Source organism: Amia ocellicauda, chromosome 22, assembly GCF_036373705.1.
Source record: "Amia ocellicauda isolate fAmiCal2 chromosome 22, fAmiCal2.hap1, whole genome shotgun sequence".
NCBI lineage: Eukaryota > Metazoa > Chordata > Actinopteri > Amiiformes > Amiidae > Amia > Amia ocellicauda.
This window is the reverse complement of record NC_089871.1, coordinates 18,485,578-18,506,181: the sequence shown is the minus strand read 5'-3', so window position 1 is coordinate 18,506,181 and position 20,604 is coordinate 18,485,578. Positions and strand designations below refer to the sequence as shown.

At 40.6% G+C, this 20,604-nt stretch overlaps 1 protein-coding gene across 3 annotated transcripts in view; it reads right to left on the bottom strand.

The window, feature by feature from the left end:
* gng7 (guanine nucleotide binding protein (G protein), gamma 7) overlaps positions 1-20,604 on the bottom strand; it is a 160,134-nt gene that overhangs the window by 31,306 nt on the left and 108,224 nt on the right. The window contains exons 3-4 of one of the 3 annotated variants that reach the window (XM_066695284.1): positions 10,827-10,926; positions 7,972-7,998 (exon numbers count right to left, since the gene is read on the bottom strand). The gene's annotated coding sequence lies outside the window, so the exon portion shown is untranslated. Of the gene's footprint in view, positions 1-7,971; positions 7,999-10,826; positions 10,927-17,193; positions 17,271-20,604 lie in introns of those variants that run through there. The other 2 variants (XM_066695283.1, XM_066695282.1) reach the window with 2 other exon arrangements.

The following is a 20,604-nucleotide window of genomic DNA, read 5'->3' as shown; positions in this document are numbered from 1 at the left end:
ATTATGGTCCCCTCAAAGAAACATTTATTAATATTGCAGAAGTAAAAATAGTAATAATAATAATTTTCTATATGTGTACACATACGAGAGGGTTCATGTGTTTGTTGTGCAATGTCATTATGTTTTCCATGCCAAATCATCATGTCCCCTTTCCTCCAGAGGCTGTTATTTGCTATGCTAATTGAGCATTTACAGCAAAAAAAAAATTTCAGCCACCTGTCAAAAAGTACAAGGGGGAAAGAAAAAAAATGAAGCAAAACCAGATTTTATTTTTTGTAGACTGGTATAATAAATGAGAGCTTTCCAGTTCAGATCCTGGCATGTATATTTTACACCCTGTAGTTTTCAAGTACTCTACACTTGCAGCAGGCAAGGCTCCTAAAACCAGTATCAGACATCCCACTTGTATTGTCATGCAATCAAGTGGTTAACCTCCTACAATCACATATAGAAGGCCTGACCAATGCAGACATAAGCTTTTTTAAACAAAGCTAAAATAATAATAATAATAATAATAATAATAATAATAATAATAATAATAATAATAATAATAATAATTATTATTATTATTATTATTATTATTATTATAATAATAACATTATTATCATCTTGCTTAGTGATAGCTATAAGGGACAGGGACAGGTGGAAATGCTTATCCCAGTGAAGATAGCAAATTTTTATAATATTTATAATTATATTGGCAGGGCCCTATATCCAAGGTGAATTATATGGCTAAGAATAATGCAATACAATCAATTCTCAAAATTATATTTACACCATCGTACAGGTGCCCTTATATGGATCCAAAGAGAAGCACTGGAAGCTTGAACTTCAGTAACAATTCATGAGCTCCAGGCCGGTAGCCAGCCTAGTGGAAGGGGGGGTTCTTTTTTTCAAAAAGTGGAACTTTTTGCAGTTTTTCTCCTCATTTTGTATTTAATTATGAGGTTCAAATACTTCATTTTGGTGACTTTTTATGCACTAATTTGTGTTGGATTAGCTTGTTTGCTGGTATCTTAACCAGCAGGCTTTTTGATGCACTGAAAATATTAACTACAATGTTGTCAAATTGCTTACCAAGATTATGTACCACCTTTTTCAGTCAAAACACACACACACACACACACACACACACACGTGAATGGAGAGCCGACACAGAGGAACACACATCACACATATTCAGGGTAAAAACCTTCCGAATCGGTCACTGTAGCTAGCTAGTTCCACTGGACGGATAATGGTCAGAATTTACTGTGTTCTTCCATGACCCATGCTACACCCTTACCCTGTTTGGCAGTCTTTATGAAAATATGTTCAATATTCTGCAATAATGACGCTGCTGCCTGCTTTCTCTTCTGTCTCTCCTGCTCTTTTCGCCCCATACTCACTATCCAGCTGGATGTCGTTGGCCTCACAGATTTTGCTATGAGTTCATACTCCTGTAAAGGATGATATTAATGAATACAAAAAAACGTACTTAAATTCTGGACCTTTGGCAGTGGGGGGGGGGGGGTCGTTCGAACTACCTGAACCCCCCCTGTCCACGGGCACGAGCTTTCATAATGATCTTGCCTTATGAGCATGCACACACCCAGTGACAGTCATTCTTATCTCTGTGACAAGGCTGCTAAGTTTTAATGTGGATCTGAAACTGCTAGGACAAAGCACAGCATGTGTGATTAGGACATCTAGACCTCCTTGGCACAAGGTCAGCCTTCTTCCTCCACATGCTTTGGCATAGTGTGTGCAACAGTCATGTGAGACACTCCTTCCACTCAATTACCAGCCACAGTCCTCACCCCCCCCTCCTCCAGTCAGCTCTCTTCCTGTCCTCAGTGTGAGCACTGTGGCTTTTCGGGAAACAGAGACCAGACCGGAGAGTCACGGAGTCTGGGCAGAGGCTGGGGGGGTGCACAGGAAGCTCGGAGTGTGCTGGACACAGTAGCAGCTAAGCAGACTCTTAGAGGGAAATGCTGGGAAAGTGTGATGCAAGTATTGACACTGGAGAAGAGGGGAAGATCCTTTGTCTTTATAAGGCTCCAGTCTAGGGGTGGGTGTTTGAAACCGGCCATTGTCACAGCTGCTAATTTCCCAGTGCTGTGGCCTCTTGCAAGCAGCTAAACCAATGATTAAAGCTACGCCTCATAGGATGCACTTATCAATGCAACATCCTACAAAACTACATCCTCACTGACTGGATCTCCACAAAAAGGCCTGCTTGCTTGCATGCTGTCTCCCTATGGTTGGTTTTGACCCAAGCACTGACAGACACATCAGGCCAGTGGTTAAGTTCACATCAGGAAAATTCATTGTCCATTAATGAGAAAAGTCAAGGCTGTAGCTCAGCAAAAATCTTGCTTGCACAGCCAGTAGGTGATCAGGGGGAATCTTTAAGCATGATTGATTTTTCTCAGACTTGAATTGTCCCCATTGACTTTGGCATCTGATATGCATTGAAAGGCCACAGAGCAGAATGACTAGACCTTGTGTTTTGAATGGGTGCACAGTTCAATTACAGATCCATATCAATTCAAATCCCTCCCAAGAGTAAAGAAAAAACACTTACAAATTGTACAGTTGCTAGACCAAAACACTTTAGCGGTTAACTAGAAACTCCCAGAACTTCCTTCAAGACAGATTAACAATTGCTTACCAGCTGGATCGCAAGTTATTTTTTGCACGATATTCTAGGAAACCCCAGATTTTTCACACAGAGGAAAACAAACTAAATATAGAAACTGGAAAAAATTCCATTGCTGCTGATACACCTTAACAACATGCAGAGCAGTTTCAGTCAAAGCCCACCCCCCACTCACTTTGTTACAGTAAATTATTCTGTGGAGTACTATAGTTTATTTCATCTATGATTTTAGATGTTTTATGGGGTGTTGTTTTTTTGAGGCTTGAGGACTGGAAACCTGTTTTTGACAGAACAGGCGAGACAGGCTTAACAGGGAGATATCTTGGAAAGAGTGGGCAGCAGCCTGGGGCCAAACTAAGGAGCTCATCCTCTCTGAATGTAGGGAGCTGGGATTGAGGTCACCTTCCCCGCCCCCTGTCCCACCTGCAGCCAGCTCTGTACCCCACTGAGATAATCACCTCAGCACAATTATGGGAAGAGGAACCAACAGATACAGCTCTGGAAAAAAATAAGAGACCACTCCAAGTTCATAAATCAACGTTAAGTGGTTTCTTAATTTTTTTCAGAGCTGTATATAAAAAAGGGTTTGTGTATTGGAACAGGGTAAGGGAATTGCATTAGTCTTTAAGTTCCCCCCCGCTCCTCTTTTTTAGATGTCATAATGACCCGTTATACACATCCCTTCTGATGTAACATGTAAATGAAGGTGGTTATTCAGTGTGGACGAAACACAGAGGTGGCACTTTAGCAATATTGAACTATCATATTATATTATACTATACTAAAGTATACTATATTGACAGGCCTGAGCAGATACTTGGAAAATCTATATATTGGCCTGCCTGCCTGCATCTGCTACCTGCCTGCTCCAGCTTATCCAGAACTCATCTGCTCGTCTGATGTTCTCTTAATTCGATTCAAACCTGCTACTCCACTTCCCTCACTGGCTTACAATCTTGGCTCATATTCACTTAAAGACATTGGCTCTTACCTACCATTGTCTCAACCATACTGCAAGTTAGAAACTTGCTGAGCCGATTTGTGCAAATGTGCAAATTTAATACAATAAATAATTATAATAATGAATATATGTGTAGAAAATTGCATGTTTCACCAATCAATATGATTATAAATCTTTCACAATTACTAATGTGATTACAAAGCCCATATTGTCGGCTATATTTATTATATTCAGTAGGCTATAGACTGTTACATAAACTGTGGGTCTGGCGGTTGGAGAAGAACGAATTTATAACTCATTCATTTTGAGGAGTTAAACAGCTGAAGTGCCATATATGTATTTAATTCAAATATTTAGTAACATATAAGAACGGATATGCAGGATAAATTCACATACGCATGTATGTATGTTCTAGTGTTAAGTCTCTAGCCAACTATAGCAAGACAATATAGATCTGCACATACAGGATGCAATTTGCATTTGTGTGTGTGTGCTTGTAGTTTCTGTAATAATAATAAAATAAAATGTAATTAACAATATGTGTTGATTTACATTTATACAATCATTGGTGCACCATAAAAAACGGGTTTCGTTGTCTGTAGATTGCGCTGTTAATGCGACACTGCCCCCTATGGACGCATCAACCTTACGTGCAAGTATGTTGGTAGACAGCTATGCGAACGTCTGTGTACGACGCCCGCGCATTTACGCAGAGACACAGACGCAGAAGTATAAATCCAATCTACAGAGCCCACTCCTTTTCCACCCTTGCCCCTAAGTGGTGAAACGACCTTCTCACTAAGGTAAAGACCGCACTGACCACCTTCTGGCAATTATTCAAGACACACCTGTTCAGACTGTACCTGTAATATAGTAGCCTAATAATATCCTGGGCTGCTCAGCACTCTTGCTATTTTGCACTTTATTAAACTATGCTTCCTTATGCTCCTGTGCACTTATGTATTGTTAGCACTTCTATTGTGTTGCTCTGACTTCTCCATTGCCTTCCCCTCCCTTTATCACATACCTAGGACCTTAACTGTATTATGTCTGCACTTATTAACTCATTGTGCTAGGATGTATGCTTATTGTATTTTGTACAGACTGCACTTTTATAATGGTTTAAAATGTTTCTGGATAAGGGGGTCTTCCAAGATATATATATAACTACAGCATATATACTGTAAAATTTAAAAAATACATATATTTTTACTGGTTCCTTTGTGATTACTCATTCTGATTGTTAATTACCCACATACTGCAGCAGCACAAACTGGAGCAGACCAGCACAGACAGACATGTGCTGCAGGTCAAAGCTGCAGGTCAGGGGTTGGGGAGTAGTAGGGTGTTACACAACATTAGCGGCCTTTTTACTTCAGCCCGACTGAAAGCCCTGCAGGGTGTGAGCATGCAAAGCACAGAGTCTCAGGGTGTGCTCGGCTCTACAAAGTGAGCCTGTGATTTGCATTCAGGAGGCATATAATACATAGTCTTGCAGGCTCTTATCTCCATGTAGGCCACTGACAGTGCTATGCAAATGTCCTTGTCAAACAAAGGCAAACTGCCTCCTCTCCTGCTTTATCAAGATCTGACTCTCTCTCCTCACTATCTCCAGTGGCAGACTTCCTTGAGAGTTCAATACACAAGTGTTGAATGCAAACCAAGGGAGACATGCTTCGGCTTGGCCAAAAAGGCTTCCAGTGCTTGTTATTCACTCGAGACGCCCGAAAGACCTCTCCCTACTTTCCCCTCACTTGTAATGAGACCATTTTAGTTTAACAGGAAGTGCCACCCCATGGTCTTTCAAGAGCATGACTTAACACAAGGGTGGAATTGATTATCCCCAGTTTCCAAACAAGAGTGTAACCAAAGCACATGTGTGATATAGTGTATATATATATATATACACTCACCTAAAGGATTATTAGGAACACCTGTTCAATTTCTCATTAATGCAATTATCTAACCAACCAATCACATGGCAGTTGCTTCAATGCATTTAGGGGTGTGGTCCTGGTCAAGACAATCTCCTGAACTCCAAACTGAATGTCTGAATGGGAAAGAAAGGTGATTTAAGCAATTTTGAGCGTGGCATGGTTCTTGGTGCCAGACGGGCCGGTCTGAGTATTTCACAATCTGCTCAGTTACTGGGATTTTCACGCACAACCATTTCTAGGGTTTACAAAGAATGGTGTGAAAAGGGAAAAACATCCAGTATGCGGCAGTCCTGTGGGCGAAAATGCCTTGTTGATGCTAGAGGTCAGAGGAGAATGGGCCGACTGATTCAAGCTGATAGAAGAGCAACTTTGACTGAAATAACCACTCGTTACAACCGAGGTATGCAGCAAAGCATTTGTGAAGCCACAACTCGTACAACCTTGAGGCGGATGGGCTACAACAGCAGAAGACCCCACTGGGTACCACTCATCTCCACTACAAATAGGAAAAAGAGGCTACAATTTGCACAAGCTCACCAAAATTGGACAGTTGAAGACTGGAAAAATGTTGCCTGGTCTGATGAGTCTCGATTTCTGTTGAGACATTCAGATGGTAAAGTCAGAATTTGGCATAAACAGAATGAGAACATGGATCCATCATGCCTTACCACTGTGCAGGCTGGTGGTGGTGGTGTAATGGTGTGGGGGATGTTTTCTTGGCACACTTTAGGCCCCTTAGTGCCAATTGGGCATCGTTTAAATGCCACGGCCTACCTGAGCATTGTTTCTGACCATGTCCATCCCTTTATGACCACCATGTACCCATCCTCTGATGGCTACTTCCAGCAGGATAATGCATCATGTCACAAAGGTCAAATCATTTCAAATTGGTTTCTTGAACATGACAATGAGTTCACTGTACTAAACTGGCCCCCACAGTCACCAGATCTCAACCCAATAGAGCATCTTTGGGATGTGGTGGAACGGGAGCTTCGTGCCCTGGATGTGCATCCCACAAATCTCCATCAACTGCAAGATGCTATCCTATCAATATGGGCCAACATTTCTAAAGAATGCTTTCAGCACCTTGTTGAATCAATGCCACGTAGAATTAAGGCAGTTCTGAAGGCGAAAGGGGGTCAAACACAGTATTAGTATGGTGTTCCTAATAATCCTTTAGGTGAGTGTATATATATATATATATATATATATATATACATATGTATACACACTACCATTCAAACGTTTGGGGTCACTTTGAAATGTCCTTGTTTTCCATGAAAGCATACATGAAATGAGTTTGAATAGGAAATATAGCAAAATGAATAGGAAATACAGTCATTGACAAGGTTAGAAATAATTATTTTTAATTGAAATAATAATTGTGTCCTTCAAACTTTGCTTTAATCAAAGAATCCTCCATTTGCAGCAATTATAGCCTTGTAGACCTTTGGCATCCTAGTTGTCAATTTGTTGAGGTATTCTGAAGAAATTTCACCCCATGCTTCCTGAAGCACCTCCCAGAAGTTGAAATGGCTTGATGGGCACTTCTTACATACCATACGGTCAAGCTGCTCCCACAACAGCTCAATAGGGTTGAGATCCGGTGACTGTGCTGGCCACTACATTATAGACAGACTGCTTCTTCCCTAAATAGTTATTGTATTGTTTGGAGCTGTGCTTTGGGTCATTGTCCTGTTGTAGGAGGAAATTGACTCCAATCAAGCGCCATCCACAGGGTATGGCATGGCATTGCAAAATGGAGTGCTAGCCTTTCTTCTTCAAGATCCCTTTTACCCTGTACAAATCTCCCAATTTACCACCACCAAAGCACCCCCAATTCAGTGCATCTGAATTTACCTACCTAGTCTTTTTTTGTTTGACAGGTGTGATAGAGTACTAATTAAACTTATAAGACAAAATGGGTGAAAATGTGATAAAAATCGAAGGAATTATGATCTATGATCTATGATCTAATGATTTATTAAACATTTCATAACAATGCTTGAACCCGAGTACATTTATTTCCCCCTACTTTGCACAGTCAGTATCTCCACACAGCAACATCAGATCTTATCATGCTCTGCTGCTGTTAATGAATCAGCATTACCTCATTACAGTCACCTATATAAACATTTACTCCAAAATGAGGAACTGTACTGCTTGTGCCCTTGAAGTAACAGGCTGAGAAATGGATTGTGCTGACAGTGGCAGCTACTCATCCGAAGACTGCTAATAGATTTCCTGTGCTTGCTCTGAGGGTGCTACAGGCTTGTAAATAGCCACGTGCTCCCTGGCTACAGTCTAAGGGTTTCCACATGCAGATAGGCCCTCTCACTGAATACACAGCTAGACAGATTCATATGACTGCATGTTCTGCTACTGTCTTAGGGCAAAAGGCTGTGAAGCACATTTTCATGGAGCATCCTTACCTTTTCTATCTGTGCCACAGACTGTTCCTGTAAAGGAGAGAAAGAGAAAAAAAAAAGTAAATTATTGTTGATATGAGGAGTGTCACTTGTTTTTATACACATATTTACTCATATATACCAGAGGTGTCTGACTCCAGTTATGGGGGGCTGCAGTGTCTACTGGTGTCTACTACCAAGCACAAAATGGAGCAAGTCCATATACATACACACACCTTTGTCTTGTGCACAGTGCATGGCCTAATGTTGAATGTCTTCTATTTGATAGTTGGCATCGCTTACTGTTTTTTTTAACATATGCTTACATAAGTGCCCTCTGCTTGTCAAGGCAGTTTATTTAAACATAGAGTCCTATAATATAAAGCAGCTGTCTCACACTCACACATACATACACACACAAAAACACCACATTTTACAGCTTCGCTTGATGAGGTGGGGTTGAGTCATATCCCCTGCTGTGGTTCTCAGAGGAAAAACTCCCAGGGGAATCCTCACTGCTCCTCTCTCTTGGGCAGGGTCATGGGAAGGTAACAGCTCCTTCACTAGTTCAATGTGGCACAAACCCCCCCATTTGAGGGGACGACCCATCATCTATTCCCTCAGGGCCAGACCCAAACCCACCACACAACCAACCCAAACCCCCTTTGGCACTGTCAGTTTAAATTCCCAGAAGGGGACTTCAGAAGCTCTTTTAAAATGAATGCTGCCTGTACTTAAATTTATATCCAATGCAGCTTTATGCTTTGAGTAATAACTGGTACTCATTGGGGTTTTATTATTACTCAGGATCCTATTTCTATGTTTTTAACGTACAGATGTTTGAAAAGGACAAATAACATTATAACAACACTACAGTGGGGGAAAAAAGTATTTGATACCTTGCTGATTTTGTACGTTTGCCCACTGACAAAGAAATGATCAGTCTATAATTTTAATGGTAGGTGTATTTTAACAGTGAGAGACAGAATAACAACAAACAAATCCAGAAAAATGCATTTCAAAAAAGTTATAAATTGATTTGCATGTTGATGAGGGAAATAAGTATTTGATCCCCTATCAATCTGCAAGATTTCTGGCTCCCAGGTGTCTTTTATACAGGTAACGAGCTGAGATTAGGGGCACTCTCTTTAAGGGAGTGCTCCTAATCTCAGCTCGTTACCTGTATAACTGTCCACAGAAGCAATCAATCAATCAGATTCCAAACTCTCCACCATGGCCAAGACCAAAGAGCTGTCCAAGGATGTCAGGGACAAGATTGTAGACCTACACAAGGCTGCAATGGGCTACAAGACCATCGCCAAGCAGCTTGGTGAGAAGGTGACAACAGTTGGTGCGATTATTCGCAAATGGAAGAAACACAAAATAACTGTCAGTCTCCCTCGGTCTGGGGCTCCATGCAAGATCTCACCTCGTGGAGTTTCAATGATCATGAGAACGGTGAGGAATCAGCCCAGAACTACACGGGAGGATCTTGTTAATGATCTCAAGGCAGCTGGGACCATAGTCACCAAGAAAACAATTGGCAACACACTACGCCGTGAAGGACTGAAATCCTGCAGCACCCGCAAGGCCCCCCTGCTCAAAAAAGCACATGTACAGGCCCGTCTGAAGTTTGCCAATGATCATCTGAATGATTCAGAGGAGAACTGGGTGAAATCGAGCTCTTTGGCATCAACTCATCTCGCCGTGTTTGGAGGAGGAGGAATGCTGCCTATGACCCCAAGAACACCATCACCACCGTCAAACATGGAGGTGGAAACATTATGCTTTGGGGGTGTTTTTCTGCTAAGGGGACAGGAGAACTGCACCGCATCAAAGGGATGATGGACGGGCCCATGTACCGTCAAATCTTGGGTGAGAACCTCCTTCCCTCAGCCAGGGCATTGAAAATGGGTCGTGGATGGGCATTCCAGCATGACAATGACCCAAAACACACAGCCAAGGCAACAATGGAGTGGCTCAAGAAGAAGCACATTAAGGTCCTGGAGTGGCCTAGCCAGTCTCCAGACCTTAATCCCATAGAAAATCTGTGATGGCCAACTACAAGAAACGTCTGACCTCTGTGATTGCCAACAAGGGTTTTGCCACCAAGTACTAATTCGAAGGGGTCAAATACTTATTTCACTCATTAACATGCAAATCAATACACCTACCATTAAAATTATAGACTGATCATTTCTTTGTCAGTGGGCAAACGTACAAAATCAGCAGGGGATCAAATACTTTTTTCCCTCACTGTATATGCTTTTGGGTTATGTCATTAAAAAAAAATAAAATAAAATAAACAAATGGATTGAGAACATGTTAGTTAATTAAATCAGTTTGAGTATCCACTCATCAGCTCTACTAACTTCAGTTAAAATTACAGGTTTTTAACACTAGCAATGTGAAGCTCACAGGTGCCTGATAAGTTACAGGGAGGGCTGGTGCATGGGTATGTTATGCCCCAAGTGAACTGCTTTCATGGGCACCCATCACCAAACACATCAGACCCTAAGTGAGAGCCTAGTTTGCCCTAGTTACAGGGATCTGGTTACTGATGCATGACAAGCTGCCATTACCCATAGAAAATCATAGTCAGAGTTGGTATGAAAACCCAGATTGAAACCAGAACTGTCTGGATTATACAGCTCTGAGCTCAATTGTTTTTCTTTATATATTTTTTGATACATAATTTGGGTTCTTCCCAAGAGGACTGTGGTTGGAGCATCATCCTCCATTCTATACAGAGGAAGATGGCATTACTGGCTTTATTTGATATATCACTCATAAGGCACCCTGACAGCTTAAATGCATCGCAGGCTTGCTCTCCTACATTATTTTTACTCTCCACTGAAAGATATAATGATAACAGGCACCTTTGGCATTGGTTTCCTTTACCATTGGCTCTTTCTCAGTATATCTCTAACACGTGCTGGGGAAGAAAACTCCATATGCCACATCAACCTACAGCAGAATCTCAGAAATCAAGGAAAATGCAGAATGTTAGCACACTATTTAAAAAGCACATGAACATGAATGGTTATGTTACTAATTAGACATACAGAGATACAATCCAAGAACTGTACACTCATTTTTTAGCACTAGTGAGAAGCTTCTAGGATGAAAGTGCAAATTCTGAACCAAAAATTAAGAACCCCCCCATTCCAAAAATACTCTTTAAATGTCATAGATTACCAAGACTGCACATTGTGACTAAATGCTCCAATACTCTACCTGTACTCTAGTACAAGTCAGATCTGATGCCCTGCGGCTGGGGTTTAAAGTGATTTGAAAATGTGTCATAAGAAACATAAGAAAGTTTACAAATGAAAGGAGGTCATTCGACCCATTGTGCTCGTTTGGTGATCCAAGGATCACATCTAGTCTATTTTTGAATGCTCCCATATTGTCGGCTTCAACCACATTGCTGTTGTTCCAGATTGAAACAACTCTCTGTGTGAAGAAGTGTCTCCTGTTTTCTGTCTTGTGAATGCCTTTAAGCGCAATTTCCATTTGTGTCCCCAGGTCCATGTGTCTCTGTAGATTTGGAAAGGCTCCTCTGGTTTGACGTGGTCAATGCCTTTCATGATTTTGAAGACTTGAATCAAGTCCCCATGTAGCCTCCTCTGTTCCAGGGTGAAGAGGTTCAGTTCCCTCAGTCTCTCAGTAGGACATTCCCTTCAGACCTGGAATAAGTCTGGTTGCTCTCCTCTGAACTGCCTCTAGATCAGCGATATCTTTCTTGAAGTGTAGAGCCCAGAACTGTACACAGTATTCCAGATGAGGTCTAACTAGTGCATTGTACAGTCTTAACATTACTGACCTTGTATTAAGTTCTACACTTTTGACAATATACACTAGCACTGTGTTTGGCTTTTTTATTGCTTCCCATATTGTTTGGATGGGGAGAGTGATGAGTCCACAGAAACTCCTAGGTCTTTCTCATGCATTACTTCTTCCAGTTCTATTCCTCCCATAGTGTAATTATAGTGGACATTTTTTGTACTTGTATGTAATACCTTGCACTTGTCCACATTGAATTTCATCTGCCAGGTGTCGGCCCACAACTGAATATTATCTAAGTCCCTTTGAATAACCTGTGCTGCCGAGATTGTATCTGCTGAGCCACCTATTTTAGTATCATATGCAAATTTGACAAGTTTGCTAAATATCCCAGAGTCCAGATCATTAATATAAATTTGAAAAAGCACAGGCCCTAATACTGATCCCTGTGGAACACCACATTATGCAAGTATTATATAATTTTGCTTGCAGATCCATTGCACTTACAGCATTTTATTATTTAGGAGATCCTCTGTAAATTCAGTAATGTATAGATAACATAGAACAAACACCTGAATGGAATCCAGCCCTTAAGGATAAGAGTTATCTTACATGGACAGGGGGCTTAATCAATCAATAAAGTACATGTTATCCATCTTTTTAAAAATGGCTGGCTTGAGTGGCTCTTCGGGACATGGGTTGAAGTTCACTGGTTTGGTCATTGCTATTGATGGAAGAAAAGAAAAAAGCCTGGGGATTGACATCCAAATTAATTAATGAACGTCTCCTCCACAGTGTATTATACGGTTAATTAATCAGAGGAAACGCAAAGACCACAAGAGTGCATTGGAAGCAACCATGCCGAGTTATTAATTAAGCAAATCTCTCTTCTATAAACTCAAAGTGCATTTCCCCCATGTGTGCCGCCAGGGCGGGAGTGTTGTTGCAATCACTACTGTACAGCTTCACCCAGTGGCAGGAAATTTAAATATTTCAACCATTATTTTTCCCTGATTTTTTTGATCATAATAATAACAAATGTGTTTTGCATGTTGACGAAACTGCAGCTTAGTCACTTCATATACATTCATTTTCATTCAGCACCCATTAATAAACACATACATAAATATTAATGTATATGTTCTATTTCAGGTCAGGTCAATTTGAGAATTGCCTCAAAGTCACATACACATGAAGTATCCTGCACCTGCTGTAGAGTGGATCTGTTTGCAGATTGTATCAACATAAATGAGTCCAAAATGCAAAGGAACAACAGTTGTAGGTCTATGAATTTGGGACATCCGAAAGTATCAATACTTTGCAAAGGATCAAACAAGGGACAACATTATGCGGGCCACATTACAATATCAATGAAACTAATTACTGGAGCTCTTTTGCGATCGTCAGAACATCATTACAGAGCTCAAACCGACATTTCTGCGTAAAATGAAACAACAAAAAAACATTAAATGTCACTGTGTAGCTGGTGAGCAGCATGTGGGTTTAAGACTGTCTCTCCTCCCATCAAGGAGTGAGAAAACAAAAACAGCACGGCCACTCCAAGCTCTTCAAAGCCAGAACACGGAGATCCACACACTGTCAGATCCTACCCACGATGGAGGGATGAGAGAGAGGGAGATGGACAGTGACAGCAAGCTTGAATGGGAGAGAGAAGGAGGTGTAGTAAGGGAAGGAAAGAGAGGTCGATGGGTGAGAGATGGAGAGAGGGAGAGGTAGAGAGATGCCTGAATGTGAGAGAGTGAGGTGTAGGAGAACAAAAGAAGGATCAGTAAGAGACAGAAAAGCAGAGAGATTGTAATGGCAACCTTGAATGTGAGAGGGAGGTAGGTGAGAGAAAGAAAGGGACACGGAAGGTAATGAGGGTGAGCCAGAGTTGTGAGAGAGGGAGAAAAATCAAGACACTGATAGCACTAATGCAGAGAGAGAGAGAGAGAGAGAGAGAGAGAGAGATAGAGGTGGGATCAGCAGCTGCCTGTGTGACGTGGAATTGCACATTCAGGGCCAAGGGGTTAAGAGAACTTTCTAGGAAGCTTTCATGGAAAGAAAAGGGAGGATTAAATAACTGGAATTGGGAAACACAGTATACTGAAGGGGGAAGGGGGAGGGTACATATGCCACGCACTTACTCACACTGATGCAAATATGCAAAAAGACCTGGTATGTAATTGGCTCTAGCTGTAGGATTGAGTCAAGGTGTAGTCCTTCCCAAATGGTACAGTTAGGGAGAACAGGGAAAGGGGGGAAGGAATATTAGCTGATCTCTGTGCAGGCACACTGGTTAAACTGCAGTGTGTTTTTTGACCATTTCACACAGGGTGACTCAACTGAGTGGGACTGTGATGCGCAAAGTACACAAGAATTCTTGCTTGATGCACAATCCAGGGCACCTGTGGAGAGAATGAGTGAATAGCCTTGAGAGAGGATAAACATGGAGGGAAGCATGAGAAAGAAAAAGGAGGAAAGAAGAAAAAAGGCTGTAAAAGGAAAAAAACTAAAATCAAGGAAATATAATCAAAAAATGAAATTAAAGGAAAATAATGAACAAAAAGACAGAAATAGAAAAAGAAAAAATGAACAAAGATTTAAATAAGAGAATATGAAAAGGGGGGAAAAGAAAGTTGAGTTGAAATGACTGGGTGCCCTTTAAGAAAAATCAAAAACACATAAGCATCACTGTAAATGCCTACTTAATCTATTATATTATATATAATATATTAATATATTATATTATTATATATTATTATATATTAACCTAATCTATTATGTGAGCAACTGCTACTGTGTTAAAACACACTGGCCCTGCAGTGCTTGTATAACAGAGAGTGTGTGCTCTGTACTGTCAGTGTCAGCACACAATGAGGAGACTGCTGGGCACTGCTGGGAACCTGTGACCAAATAAGGGCTGAGGAGGAACATGAGAAGGAAGTAGGCTGTACCGAGAGGAACCATGTGGTTTTCAGTACGCACGTTACCCTCCTTCGCTCTTTCTCTCTCTCTCACACACACAAGCTTGCATTTCTAAGGGGAAGGAAAATAAATTGAGGTTTTCCACTGCATTTACTTTGCACTACAAGAAAACAAAATGCAAAGTAAGTAGATTAAATAAGGAGATCATGAAAGGACTGGGAGGTCAATATAGGTTGTCAGGTTCACTGTTTAACAACCCCACCCCCACCCCCAATACACACACACCAAAAAATTAAGAGCTCAGTTGGAACACCAACCAGCAGGGTAGGGGGTACTCCAGGACCGGTTTGGAAACTGCTGTTGTACACCAATACAAATAAATATATTATTTCCAGGATTGTGCTCTATAGCTGATTGAATCACTATAAAGACAATAATGCTTCTAACAAATATTCTGCTTTCTTTACACAGTGAGAAATTATGACTTTCTAAAATACTGACTAAGGGCAGAATTCAAATAAAGCTAAAAGAATTTCAGTACATTTAGAAAATTGTTTAAATAGATTGATTGGGTCAAAAAACAAGAGAGACAAAAATAGGCTTGGTCTAGAAGAGTACTTCACAGTGAGATTGCAGGGCCATTGGCCATGAAGGTAAAAGTGTGACACAGTGAAGCAAATTCTGTCTCAGAAAGATTGAACCCCACTGCACAAAGGACAGTGATATATCTCATGTGATATGAAGAGACCAGCCTTGAGATTTGAGAAGGTCCTGCAAGAAGCCTCTGGTCTCTCTTCTTTAAGAAGTATTGGATACATCAAGGCACTTTACACAAAGAGTAGTGGGGCTAGGGAACAAGTCTTGTAATTACAACCCCCTCTAAGTTGCATCAGGAAATGTCTGGATGAAAGTCTAGCCTAGATTAAGAAAAACTGGACATGAGAAAGGTAGATTTACTACTTAAAAGTACTTACAAGAGATTACTTACTCGATTGGGCTCAGTGAAAATTAATTTGTGTCAACATCTCAGAAACTAAGCCTTTTTTGATGTTCACACTGAGTCAGGTGAAAATTAAGTATTCCAAATCAGCTTCTGTAGAAATGGAAAGTGTTTGTGTGTTTTCTCTGTAACACTGCATAAAAACCTGGGTGAGCCTATGCTGCAGTTAATATCATTGAACCTGGTATTTCCATTGTTATTTAGTTAAGTACTTCTGGGGAATCTGGTTTATAAACATAATCTAAAAGTGCTGATTAACCATTCAAGACATGATTTAAGTATGTAATGGGATTCAAATATCATTGCACCCCCACCCCCTACATTGCAATGTTAAAAAAAAAAGTACCCATAAAAGTGTAGACAAGATTGAAAGGTGACTGTATATTTATCTGATTGCAATCTAACTGCAAAGACTTTTGATCATGGCTTGCTTACTGTAAACTGCTTTTCATGCAGTGACCTTTTATTTGGAAGAAACCAATGACCTTTTGGTTAGTGAGTGTACTGTATTTTACTGAACTGTATCAGTCCCCCCCAGTAAAAAAAATTAGGAAAGGTTATAATCTTGATAATAGAGGATATAAATCAGCAAACAATTCCCCTGGTAAAAACTTAAATGTCACACTTGTGGCTTGCCTTCAGAGACCAAAGAGGTCACACCACACAAAAACAAACAAAAAAAAAAACTGACAAAAAAACTGTTCTATAGTTGATAGCTCCATTACAATAATACATTAACCCACTGCCCCCCTCTCGCTCTCTCCAGTTCTCTCTCTCTCTGACACACTCACCACCCACTCACTAGGTAATCCCCTCCACACTCTGCAGTGATTACGCCAGCAGCCCCCTCAACGCTCCCCTCCTCCCCCTGTTCCGTAACGTACAACTGGTTCCTCCTTACGCACTTACGCGGCTATGAGCAGAGTGTGAAACAAAGACGAGCTACGCATCGCCCTGCCTCCCACAAAGAGCTCCTCACACTGATGCTGAGGAGACTGAGACACCAAGACTTTACATTTCCCACTCTTCTCCACCTTCCCACTGTCAAGGAAGGTTCTAGCAGTCACCTACAAAGCCAGTGTAGCTTGTGCTTCAACACAAAGATGAAGGCTGAGATAAAACTGCTAGCTGGCAATCCCCGTCAATCCTCTTAGCAACAGGACACTGCGAATTCTACACTATCGCACATTTGCACTCCTGTTAGTTGCATTTCTAAGATTTAGTGCACACACGCACTCAAACCTAAATAACTTTTGAGTTAGCTTTTTTGTATCCTGATGCCCCTACATGTATTTTCTTCTGTACTTGGAGCACTACTATAAACAAGTGTACATTGCCTATACCACAGCCCAGTTTTAGATTGTATTACATGGAGACACAGTTGCAGACCAAGTGGATTGTGATTCTTTTCCTCCCCTGTTATTTTTCCTCAGCACGAAACAATACTGGCACTTAGACAAACTGGCAGGCAAAAAAGGTGACGATCTTGCTTTGATTGATAAAATAAAAAAATAAACATTGCAAGCTCTTACTTGTTCTCAGAAGTCCAAATCCATTTCTTAAATGTTCATCCTATCGCTCTCCAACAACACATTCAACCTGTTTCACCTTCCACAGCACCGTAAGTTTACAGGTAAACACTGGCTGCTCATTTCCTGCGCAACAGGTAAAGGGAACCCACCTGCCCGTCTACACTGGTACAGAAAAACTGACAGACTTCCCTGAGACACACACTATGTTCCTTCAATGTCATTTCTTAATGCAATGTTTAATAAGGAGATTTGTACTGATCCCTATGCCAGTGAAGCATAAAATAATACTATACTTGAAACATTTCTCATTAAATTGAGCAACCCAAATGCTTTGCTATTAACAGGGGAGGGGTCTGTAAGATTTCTGCTCGCTCTTTTTGGATTACAGAGACCCAAGTGAAACCAGAGATTTCTGGACTAAACTATAGGCTAGGTCTCAGACACTGGCCTAGTCTGTGCTACTGCACGACTATGTGCTGACTGGAATTCTAATAAATTGTCCATGTCAGGACAAACAAACAATGAAAAGGATGACAGTCACAATTTTTAAACAGTTGGTGCAGAAAAAAATGTCAATATTTAACCTGTGAAGCACAGAGGAAAAATGTCTCCATGCATACTGTGTAAACTTGAAAATTGCTGGAAGGAGCATGCCAAGTACGGCAGAGGGATGTGACAGGAGACTAGGGGTGTCAGGTTAACACAAAAACTTAAATCGATAATTGAGGCTGCAATATGAAATCGTTCAATAAAATCGATATTTAGAGTTTTTTGTTTTACATACAAATTAAAACACCATTTACAATTTACAATTTACAATAGGCACGTTTACATGCATGTTTACTATGCATTTGATCCTGCTCAGAAACGACAGTCAAATGTACCTCTCAGGGAGATTGGTAGCATCATGTAATTAATTGACAAAATGGTTTATTTACTTAAATGTTCACTCACTTTATTCTAGATCATGTAAAATGTTTACAGGTCTATATTTGATTTTATTGTATTTATGTTTTTTATTTTGCTATACGTTTGTTGTATGTTTACCAGTCTGTAAAGCGCTCTGTGGCTACCCTGCGAAGGGTGCTATACAAATAAAAATTGATTGATTGATTGATTGAAAATAAGAACTTTGCTTAACGTATACTTTATAAATTCCCAAAAAAGTAACTTTTCCATTATCGATGATCCACTTTTATTATCAATCATCATACTAAGGAGGGAAATCGATACAAATACCGATATTCGATTTTATCGTTACACCTTTACAGAAGACATTTGCCAGAGCTGTGATCTTTTAACAGCTCAACTCTAATACCCCTACACACACATGCACACATTGACACAGATCCCGAGTCCCAGTCTGACAATACCTAAAGACATGAAAGCGAAGCTGCTGAAATTATTACTGCACACCCGCCGACAGAAGCCCGGGCCATTGCCAGGGAAACACACAGCCTCTTCCATAACGATTTGCCAGTCGCATCTCCAAAAGCCATTAGAATTCAGGTTATGTTTCCGCCCCCATTCTAAAGAGGCTTTAGCACAGGGCCAGCCAGCTAAAGTCAGAGCTCATCGTTCAGGTGAGACATTGCAAGGAAGGGTTAGTAGGGCGCCATTCTGAATAAGCTAAAGGGTCAACCCTGATGAAAGAGAAAAATTGCTTCCGACACTCCATCCAAAGTACAGGGCTGCATTGTATCAGAATAAAGGAGGGGGTTCAATTATCATTGTTTAGTGGAACTTTAAAGCTATGGGCAGATGGACAGGGAAATTTACATTAAGCCTGGGTTTAGTGCCCTCTGGTTAACTGCACTCTAAAACGTTGTACAGACACAACCACAGAATGGTGTTAAACCTGTTGTCCACTTTTTTCTTCTGTAGAATTTTTAATTTGCAGATGCCCGAGAGAAAAGCACAAAAACACATCACAAAGTTTCTTTTCAGTTCTGCTTACAAACTACACAAACATACTAAAATTCCTATGTCTTGTTTATTCAGTCTGCAGCATTATTCTGTATTTTATTCCCTCTATAACAATTGGCATTTTAGACTAAATTCTGTATTTATTTATTTGTGCTTAAAACTCTGCAGCAATGTGCACGTTTTTTTTTTACAGGTTCTTGTTGAATGGTGTTCACCTTGAATACAGGCGCCAGATTCATAATAACAATAATGATAGTAGTTGTGGTAGTAGCAGTAGTGCACACACAATGTCAAAATGTAGTCACCAAACTAGTGAGAAACATTGGTGAAAGTATCAAGGTACATATGAAAAAAAAACAAAAAGACATAACATCGTCTCACCCCCACCACCCCCCCTCACTGTACTGACACACTAGCCCACCTCTTCACACTTGCTGACACACTGATGACGCTACCAGGCTTTTGCACAGATACCTCTTAGATCAGAGCGTTGATGACGATAATGCATTGTGAGTACATCCCCCTAGCTCTCTACCCCACTCTCTGTGGCTAATACCTGAGCCTAGCTAGCCCCCCACCTCCTCCACCCCATGCATGCATGTTCTCTGCTCTTGGTGTTTTAGGTCATTAACTGACAGAGAGAAGAGGAAGATTGTTTTTTGCACTGAAGGCACTACAAGCTATGCTAAGCATTAGAATCTGCTTTGAATAAATCAAGAAAGACAACGTCACACACTGCAGTGCCAATACATCTCCATGCTCAAATATTGCAGCCAAACGGTATAGGATAGGATACTATACACACTGTGCTGAAGCTTCCATTTCAGTGCCAAAAGTTGATTAAGGTCTTTTTCTTCATTTCCTTTTTTTGCTGCTTTATTTCTTTGCTGAACAGCAGCCTGCTAGATTAAAACGAGCAGCCTAGTCGGATGGGAAAGACAACTACAGCAAAACCACCTTTTGGTAGACACAAATGAACACATTTATGATTCCGCCTTTTGCAGGTTCTACCTTTATATGGCAAGACTGCCATTCTCTCGCATAACATTTCAGGATCACAGGGAACATTTTGCAGCAAGATCATTTTAGTACAAACAATGCCACTCTATCTATATTTAGGAGCCTCTGTTTGAGAGTTTCCATTGTAAATGCATTTTCTATAGCAACTTACATCACAATAAAGCATCTTATTTTTATAATAAAGTAATACGCCTTGGGAACAACATCAGAAGGAGGAATGGGGAGGAAAGGGCTTGCGAATTATAGATAAGAGTAGCCTAAAGGGAATATATATGGCTGGTGTTTTATTACTGTAAAACATGCATACAAAATAGACCTCAAAAAGCTACAAGCTTAGTTATAAGTGTTAACAACAAAGGTTTCCCATCTAGATATTTCCCTGTGTGAAATCTGAAGAAAATACTTGATCCTCTATAAAATCCTGTATTGCCACTCATTGTTTCTTAATTATTCAATTGTATCCTA